The sequence below is a fragment of the Mastomys coucha genome, unplaced genomic scaffold (assembly GCF_008632895.1).
Source record: "Mastomys coucha isolate ucsf_1 unplaced genomic scaffold, UCSF_Mcou_1 pScaffold9, whole genome shotgun sequence".
Lineage (NCBI taxonomy): Eukaryota > Metazoa > Chordata > Mammalia > Rodentia > Muridae > Mastomys > Mastomys coucha.
The window spans coordinates 10923905-10933095 of record NW_022196915.1 but is presented as its reverse complement, the minus strand read 5'-3'; positions in this window follow the sequence as shown (position 1 = coordinate 10933095).

The following is a 9191-nucleotide window of genomic DNA, read 5'->3' as shown; positions in this document are numbered from 1 at the left end:
TGTGTGTGTATGTGTATGTATGTGTGGCCTGCAGAGGTTAGAAAAGGGTTTCAAGTCCCCTGGAACTGGGACTGCAGATGGTTGCAAGTCACCATGTGGGTGCTGGGAGCCAATCCTGGGTTCATTGTAGTGTCTTTTAAGTATGGGACCATGTTGTTTATAAAACAATTTGAATTCTTTCCTAAAAATATCCTTTATGTCATTTCCTTGCTTTGTTTTAGGTAAGAGTTCAAGCATCTCATTTTTATTGTAGAAGAAATACTTTGGTTTTCCCCATATAATGCTGGTTACAGGTTTGCTTTGAGATTTGTCTTGTTCTTTTTATTTAAGACCTTGAAATATATGCAATGTCATTTGAGATTGATGGTGGTTGTGGTAGTGGGGCGTGTGTGTGTGTTGCACTCTTCTTTGCATGTGTGGAGGCCAGACTGATGTTAAGAGTCATCCCCCATCACCACCTCCGTCTAATTTTTTGAGACAGCGTCCATCCCTGAACATGGATCTCAGTATTCTGACTAGACTGGCTGGCTGGTAAGGCCCTGGGATCCACAAGATTGCACTCTCACAGCTCTGGGGTTATAACGTGTGACTCCATTCCTGGATGCTCTATGGGTGCTAACAATCCAGACTCAGGTCATCACACTTGTGCAGCAAGCACTTCACTTACTGAACCATCTCCCTGGCTTTGGATTGGATTCTCATCCGCTCCCTCTTCCTCCTCTTCCTCTTCCTCCTCTTCTTCTTCCTCCTCCACTATGTAGCCATAGGTTATATGAAACTCACTATGTAGACAGAGCTGGCCTCAAACTCACAGGAATCTACCTGTCTCTTACTTTCTAACTGCTGGGATTAACGGTGTGCACCACCAACCTGACCCTGAGATGGTTTTTTGTTGTATTTTGTTTTGTTTTAATGTAAGTATTCAGTAAGCTTTATTCTTAGAATGCCTTAATTGTGTCACAAGAGTTCTAGTAAGTTGTGCTTTCATTGTTGTTTGACTCTGGGAATCTTTAAATTTTCTACTAGGTTTCCTCAATGCCACATTCATTCAAGAGTGTCTCCTTGGGTCCCTGGGTATTTTACACACTTATTCTGGTCTCCCTTGTGATTCCCTTCTTATCTCCCTATGGTCTTATGAAATAGAAAACATTTTGATTATTTTTGTATCCGTTAAAACTTTTTGAGGCCGAGAGAATCTGGTCTATTTTATGTGTATGTTTTGCCTGTGTGAATGTCTGTGTACCACATGTATGTGGTACCCATGAAGGCCTGAAGAGGGTGCTACATCCCCTGTTAAAGATGTTACACTAAAGACCAGAATTTCAGATGCTAATGAGCTGCCATAAGTGGAAGCTGGGAATCTAACCTGGGTCCCCTAGAAGAACAGAATGTATTTTTAACTGCTGAACTACTCTCCAGCCCCTTGTCTATTTTAGAGAGGGTTCTATGGTCTGCAGAGAAGTATCTATATTCTGTATGTGTAGGATGGAATAACCTATAGACATCTATTAAGTCCATTTGGTCTATTATGTAGTTTAATTCTGAAGCTTCTTTGTTAACTTTTAAGTTTGGGTGGCTCTCTAACAATGAGAATGGGGTGTTGGTGTCTGTCACTCATTACTGCTCTATCAGTGTCTATCTGGCCTTTTATGCCCATTAGTGTTTATGAAATCAGAAGCCCTGGTACTTAAAAGCATCTGTTTTATTGTTGTTTTATGTGTATGAGTGTTTTGCCTGCATCTATGTGTGTGCACTTCATATGTGCCTGGTCCCTGTGGAGGCCAAGGGTGCTGGGTCCCCTAAAATTCAAATTATTGATAGTTGTAAGCTATGCTGTGGATGCTAGAAACCAAACTCAGGTCCTATGCAACATCAGCAAGCCCTCTTGACTGCTGAACCATCTCTGCAGTCCTGCATCTGTATTTATAATCATTCTCCTTTTGAAGTCTGTTTTGTCAGAGACTGAGATGGCTACATCAGCTTGTCTTCAGCTCTTATTTGCTTTGATCCCCAGTCTGTGGAGGTTGTTTCCAGTCAGATATGGTTTTTGGAGGCAATCACTAGTTGGCTTGTGTTTTGTAATCCACTCAGCTAACCTGTTAGTTTGCTGATTGCTTTCCTTGTTGGAGTGTTTTTGTCCTTTGCCCTTTAGTGCTGGGGTTTTGGAGGCCGGGCATGATGGATTCCTTCCAAGCTCTCTGGCTTTCCTGTCTCTCACATACTTTTGCTGAGTTGTTTTTATATACAGCCTTCCTTTTTCTTTTTTCTTTTTTCCATGTAGTGTCTTTTTTTTTTTCTTTCTTTCCGTGTAGTGTCTCTTTAAGCATCTTCTGCAGTACTGTAGGTCACTAGCTGCTTTGGTCTGTGCTTGCCTTGAAACATCTCCCTTTCTCTCTCAATTATAGACAGCTTTGCAAGGCACAGCAATCTTGGTTACTATTTATTTGCATGCAGGGCTTGAAATATACCATTCCATTCTCTATTGACTTCTAGAGTTTCTGATAGAGTTCTGATGCTATTCTGATGTTTTGCCTTTGTAGATGAGCTGACATTTTGACCTTACAGGTCCATTCTGTCCCTGCTCTCCCTCTGCCTTGGGGCAGGGAGGGGACCAGGGTTTGCACAAGACCAGATTATGGCAGGACACCAAAGCATCTAGTGCTGAGGTGTATTCAAGGGTCTGTGTCTTTTTATCCCTGTGCCCTAAGGTCGTTTGGGAGGGTCAGAGTCATTTGTCACACCTTCAGGGAAAGTAAAGGAAATGTAGCGCCTCCCCTTTATGCTCTAGCCTCATTTCTTGACCTAGAATTTTTATCGTTGTGTTTTTTTCTACCTAATGTTGACATAGATGTTGTGGAGGAAGCCTGCAGCTGGAGGTGCAGTTGGGAGAAGGAAGATCTGTGGGTTGCTGGCAGAAGGGCCTCTTGTTAGGGTTTCCTTCCCATCTTCATACTCTCTATTCTGATGGATAAAACTTTTGCAAATAATTAAGGAGACAGGAGCCAAATATCAACAAAAAAGCAGGATAGTCAGCACAAGTCTTTATAAAGGAGATTCCCAGGTGATAGGGGATGCCACAGGGTAGGTTTGAGTAAATGAGAGAAGCTGGATCAGAGAAACCAAAGACACTCATTGCTCTGCTATATTGCAGTGGCCAGAGAAACAGGAATAAAGTTACATCTCTTCGGGAGGACGTTTACGGAACAATGGTTTAAACCTTTAAAAATTTTTAATTAAGTCACTTGCCCCCTTCCTTTTCCTCCTATATCCTCTCTCTCCAGCCCCTCCTATGTGTCTTTCCTTGCTCCCTTTCAGATTGCTAGCCTCCTTTTCTTGCTGTTTATGAGTATATAAATGCATAACTATAAATACAGCCTGCTGGAGTATTAATATATAATTTGTTTATATATTATTTTGGTATTGGATAACCAATTAGAGGGCTCATTCCTGGGAAAAACCCAATCTCCCTCTCCGAAGCCTTTCATTGCCTGTTGTTCTTTGTCCAGTGATGGACCCTGTGGGACTCCATGGTAGCATGTCTATTGGTATTGCCGTCATTCCGTTGTTGAGTCAGCCATATTAAGGTATCACAGGTATAATTTACTTGGTATTTCTAGGAGATACAATCTCACAACAGGTTTCCTTTCCTGGTCCTCTGGATCCTCTAATGTTTTATTACCCTCTTCTGTAATGTTCCCTGACCCCTAGAAGTAGGGGTTGTGTTGTAGACAGATCTGTTGCATCTGGGCACCCCAAGTTCAATTATCTCTGTGTTATGATCAGTTGTCATTACACTTGTTTATAGATGTAAGGATAACTTTTAAAATCCAATTAGGAATTATGTGGGCCTTGTAGAGTGACAGTGAGAGGTTCTCCTCTAAGATCTATGAGCTTACTATCCTTGGGTAACGGAACAGGTTACTTTCCTCCGTTCGAGTAGGCCTTAAGACCAACTAGACTTGCTTGGTTATTGTCAAGATAGGAGTGCCACCATTGTACCTTCAAGGACAAATTGCCATACTAGCCAGTATTGTTGTTGTTCATAGGCGTCAGTACTGGGTAGGACTATCGATTGTTTCTCTCACTTGGCAGCTTACATAACACCCGCTGGTGCTGTCAAAGTTAGACCACAGGAAAGAGCTCTAAGGTCAGATCCAGCTGAGTCCTGAGTCCCAAGTGTGTACTATCTTCAAAAGTAGGGATTTGCCTTTAACTTCTAGAGGCAACCCAAAGCAGCAGCAATAGTTAATATTATTTTGGGAGATGCTTGGATTACCTTAGCCAACAACTTGAAAAGAGTTATTCATGCCTGGTACTAGGGTTTTTGTTAGTCTATGGCTTTGACATGTAGGAAGCATATCAATCTAAGTGGGATAACTTCATTTAAGCTATATATGTGTATACACATATATACACATAAGTGTATACATATATGCTTATATGTAATTTTATGCAAATATGATTCCTTAAGATGCTTTCATACATCATTAGTATTATTTGTCTCTCTTCCCTCCCTCTCTCCCTCCCTCTTCTTAGTCCCTTTCCCCTCACCAATTAAAACTCCCTTCTTCCCCCTTTATATCATGGAAAACAGCTTTGGGGCCCTTGAGTGGCTTCTAGGACACACAAAGTCCAGTGATTTCCCTTTTTCCTTGGAGGCTTTTTCAGTGATCTCAGCATTTCACAGGGTTAGGTGAATGTCATAAGACTCAGAAATCAAATCTTGCTAAGGCAGGAAAAGAAAGTAGCATTGATCATCTCCAAGATCCATGAGGAAATCTTTGACAGCATCTTTGGGAATGAGGCTAGCTGGGTAATATGAATAGTGATTTTTGCTGACTTATATTCTAGGGCAAGTCTATTGGTTAGAAATGACCACCTACTTAAGAGTCTCAAAAGGAGTAAGCCCTCATTTGTCCTGGGATGTTGGGGTAGTGTTTCTGAAGTGTGTTAAGGCAAGAGGCAAGAGTAGGACCTGTGAGGACTAGGGTTCTGGTAAGTGCTTTACTAGAAGTCCCTGTGAGATGCTGGAGAGCTGTAGCACTTAAGAGCCTATACTGCTCTTGCTATGGACCCAAATTTGTTTGCCAGGACCCATGTGGGGGTGGATCACAGCTGCCTATAACTCCAGTTTCAGAAGGCATCTGACACCTCTAGCCTTGGCAGGCACCTGCACTCATGTATACAAATGCACACACAGACACATACTCATAACTTTAAAATAGTAAAAATAAATAAAAGAAGCCCTTTTAATTAAATATTTCAATGCTGGGTATTCAAGAGCACATTGTTGTCTAAAATTAACCATTTTTTGTTAAGGCTGGTTGAGGTCTAGGAAGAAGTAACCTCTGTTAGCAACATGTCTTATAAATCCTCTGTGATTATCTTGACCTTCAAGGCCACGGCAAAATGTAATTCCTTTTGTTCCTCTGACTATATTAATATAGGCCTCTGGGTTATTGAACTCCAAAAACATAAGTTACATCAGTCTGATACCTCTGACTTCTGTGTAACATCTTCAGTAATGTTTGGGCAAAAACCAAGTGCATTTAAAGGAAATCCCAATATATATATATTTTTGTTCTCTTTAAGAAATGGGTCTGGAATCTCAAGAAAATGCTCACATAATCTCAATTATTTGCATAAGACAAAACATTTTACTTCAGCAGAAGGGTGCCATGCCCAAGCAAGTAAGCAAGCACAACCACCAGAGGCCCCATGTATTTTTATTCCTAATACTAAGGGGTCCTGTGCCTTACTCTGAGTTGTCAGGGCTCAGCCTCATTTTCTTACATGATTGGCTAGTTTAAAGAGACCAACTGATAAGCAGAATGCAGTTTTCAGTCTCAAGTGCAACCTCAAGCACATGTTTGGATTTCAAGAAATGATAACCCTGATGAAATTTGAATTTTTGCCAGTTGGCTTCTTTACAATTTTTTTTAAATAAAAATTTGTCTTAATCCTTTGATAGAAAAGACTACATTTTTTTAAAAATACTGCTCACATTTTCTAAGCCAGTGTTGGCACACACTCTTAAGAGCTTATACAATAATGGCACAAATCCTGTGGGAATAAGCAGCCACTCTGTAATTGGACATAAGACCTACTCCATGGTACGGAACCTATGTGAGACACTTGACATCCAACATGGTGAGGATGGCTAAGAACCTGAAACTAGATGGGTCATGGGCCTCAGGAGAAACCAAAGGTTTCTAATGAAACCTAGCAATAAAATGACTCCTGACAGCATTCCGCAGTTCCTATAGATCCTGTGCCTTACTCAGCCATCACCAGAGAAGCTTCCTCTTGACGTAGCTAGGAACTGACACAGAGGACCCCCCCACACACACACACACTGGACAATGTACAGGGAGTGACAGATTCTGGAACATTCAGTTATAAATGGAACGTCTTCACCAAACCCTCTCCACTCAGGGATTGGGAGCTCTGCAGAAGATGAGAAAGAAGAGTTGTAAGAGCCATAAGGGATGGATGACACCAAGGAAATAATGGCCAGGTCCAACACATGTATGAACTCACTGAGACTATGACAGCATGCACAGGGCCTGCAGAGGTTCAAGCCAGATGAGGGTCCCAGTCCTGAGTGGGGGAAGTGGACACGAGCTCTTGTCGCTAATCATAAAGCTCTCTCCAACTGCTGTCAACTTGCAAAGGAAAAAATTTCTTTTTCCCAGTGGAGTCTCACTGGGTATTAACCACACTTAAAGGTAAGTCCACATCCAGGAGTGGATGGCCAGCACACAACTAATTCAGTGGGTCTTTGAAGGCTTTTGCCCCATGTTGCTTTGTTTGAGCTTTGTGTGTATGTGTGTGTGTGTGCATATGTGTGTGTGTCTCTTACTGGTCTTTTGCTTGTATATATGTTCATAATGTAAAAAATATATAAAAAATGTAAAAAAAATTATATTTTTATGGGTTTTGTTTTCATGTGTTTTTCTATTTTTAATCTTTTTTGTTTGCGTGTTTGCCTGCCATTTATTATTTATTTATTTAAGAAAGAGAAAGGACATGGAGTTAGGTGAGTGGGGAAGTGGGGGAAGATATGATCAGAGTATATTGTATTAAAAAAAAGGCAGGTAGGTGTCTGTGAACTTGAGGCCAGCCTGATCTACATAATGAGTACTAGGCCAGCCAAGGCTACAGTATAGATTTGTCCAGATATGTCCTATTAAATTTTACTAGGTCTTTGTTGGCAAAAAAGATTGACAAGGAGGTCAAGTAATGGTCTCCCTACCTGAGTCAAGGTGCTTTCAGGGAGGGAACCCCTGATTTTGGAGGATTATCTCTTGAGAACTTCATATCTTATGAAGTCATGGGTATGGATGGCCCCCATAATCAAGAAGTATCAAGCTTAGAGAGGTATCTGCCTTTACAAACTGTGTCTACCCACTAGCTACACTTGTTTGTTTGAAAACTGGTAACTGCAATCAGCTTGTGCCTGTAGTGAGGGGAGGTGGAAGACCTGGCAAATTTGACTAACACCCTTCTTTTATAAAGAGATCAAGTTCTAGAATTGATAACATTATGGTTGATATCCTCTAAAGGTCACTTTCGTTTTTCTCCCCCTTCAAATTTAGATCAGGCTCAAGTGCGGAGGGCCAAAAAAAAATGTCAGGCCTTTTCTTTTAAGGTCCTACGTAGCTCAGGATAGGCTAATTCTTAAGGATATAGGCAAAGAGTGTGTTAGGTTCATTAGAATCCATCTGTAAGAGGAAAGGAAGATATGGGCCTGGAGAGTTAGCTCAGCAGTTAAAAGAGCATTAGCTAAGAGAAGACAACACTGGTTTGATTCCCAATACCACAACTAGTAGTAACTCTAGTTCAAGAGAACTTGACCATCTCTTCTGGCCTTCAGCACCAAGCACACACGGAGTGAAAAATGCCCATACACATACAATTTTAAAAATAAGAGAGATAGAGTTATGGGTATTCCCTTTAGTTCTGAATCTATTTTCTGGCCTGCATGTCCTGAGTTTGAGGAGATTCCTCTAGGCATGGCCTAATACATTTCCCTGGGAGACAACTTACTGAGTGTTAGGAATAGCCTTGTCTCAAGAGCCAGGCCCCTGCTATTTTCATTTGTAGTTTAAGTTGGCTTTAATTGATTCACTTTGCATTTTGCCTTGTTCATATTTGCCTGTGCAGGATCCACCATCTATTAAAAATCTCTGGAGTAAACATTAGGCCACAAGTGTCAGGGTGTCAATCAATTGATAATGACTAGATAGAGGACTCTTAGGCTTCCATGTGGGTTGAACCTTCAATGTTCCCCTCAAATGTTCTCTTGGTCCTTTCAAACTTATCTCTTAGTCCATATCACATTTCTCAGTCTAGGTAGGATACAATCACATCAGGGCTTAGAGTGGATGTCTCATCAGAGACAGTAAAAGAGGGGCTATCTGTTGGGCTACCTGGCTTAGGAGAGCCTCTTCGTAATTCACCATTTTTATCTTGGATTCAATAGCCTGTAATCTAGCAAAGAAAACATAAGCATAGAAAACAAAAAACACTCCCATGAGAACTCGAATGGAAGTGGTATCGGAATATTCTCTAAGCCGGTCCATGTCATAGCACTGCAAGTGAATGTATAAGCAAGGGTACTCAATGCATGAAGGAGTGGAGAGGAGCGTGGGCAGCAAGGCGCCCGTCTCAAAGGGGATCCTGCCAATTAGATTTTGGTCAACTTGATGCAAGCTAGAGTCGTTTGACTGAGACAGTGCCTCCTCAGTCATCTGACCTGTAGGCAAACAAGTCTGTGGGATGTTTTCTTGATTAATGATTGATGTGGGATGTCCCAACCCACTGTCAGCCTTGGCATCCCTGGGCAGATGGTCTTGAGAGCTGTAAGAAAGCAAACTGAGGAAGCCTGAAGTGGCGAGGAGCAAGTCAGTAAGCACCAATCTAGCATGACCCTGTGCTCTAGGCTCTGGCCTAGAGTGCCTGCCCTGCCTGCCTCCCTCAGTGATTAAATGTGACCTGAGAATTGTATAATGAAATAACCTTCTCCTTCCCGAGTTTCTCTAGGTCATGCTATTTTATCACAGCAATAGGAAACAAACTAGGATAGTGACAGATGTACTGCTTTAGTCAAAGTAAAAGCAGGACTGGAGACGTTGGGCAGAGAGAACAAATATTAGTCTCTCTCCTGTCTGAATAGGCTGATCCTGTTG